This window comes from Lissotriton helveticus, chromosome 12 (assembly GCF_964261635.1).
Source record: "Lissotriton helveticus chromosome 12, aLisHel1.1, whole genome shotgun sequence".
In the NCBI taxonomy this organism is placed as follows: domain Eukaryota; kingdom Metazoa; phylum Chordata; class Amphibia; order Caudata; family Salamandridae; genus Lissotriton; species Lissotriton helveticus.
Genome location: NC_136073.1, coordinates 135,227,368 through 135,228,066, shown reverse-complemented (window position 1 = coordinate 135,228,066; position 699 = coordinate 135,227,368). Strand labels below are relative to the sequence as shown.

The window sequence follows — 699 nt, the reverse complement described above, 5'->3', positions numbered from 1 at the left end:
TGCGTCAATTCTGATTATACTAAACTGAATACCCGTTTTACAAAGCTCCCACCCTCCATATGGATTGTTCTGTTTTTCTTTTTTACTATTCTCCGTACTTTAGTTCTAGTTTGTTCCATTCTCCTTGAGCAAGGTCACACATAGAGCTCTCTTTCGCTGTACCGCTGTATTTAGTCATGCCCTGCTCAGTACGTGCACCGATGAGAGGCTATTAGAGAACTCCGTGCAGGGCAGCCACCATAGCAGGAATGTAAAGATTTTGCCTAGTCTTCTGCCCCAACAAAGGAAACATCCATAGAGTACCGGCGGCCTATCAGAAACAGCCCTCGTGCCATCACAGCCTATGACAGCCACACTCGGCAAAGAATGACGAGCCCAAGTAGCTCGCCGTGATCGTATAGTGGTTAGTACTCTGCGTTGTGGCCGCAGCAACCCCGGTTCGAATCCGGGTCACGGCATTGCGGGTGGCAATGTCACGGCAGTTGGGCGATCCTTTTATTTAAATATCCACTTTAATTTGTAACTGAATCTTCTATTGTCTAGGTAAATTATAGTAAACACATCTTCACTGTTATCTTATTGACAGCATCGATATTCACAAATTTATGTATGGCTTTCTTCTTTACAAAAAAATAAAACAAACGAGAAGCCTTGGGCGATACACATTTAATTTTTAAATATCTTGGGTAGACTAATGTT

General features: G+C 43.1%; 1 non-coding gene across 1 annotated transcript; it reads left to right on the top strand.

Annotated features, from left to right (window-relative positions):
- Nucleotides 1–386: 386 nt before the first annotated feature.
- On the top strand, nucleotides 387–458 carry TRNAH-GUG (transfer RNA histidin (anticodon GUG)). Its single transcript has one exon. It is a non-coding gene; the product is annotated as a tRNA-His (tRNA).
- The last annotated feature ends 241 nt before the right edge of the window (nucleotides 459–699 follow it).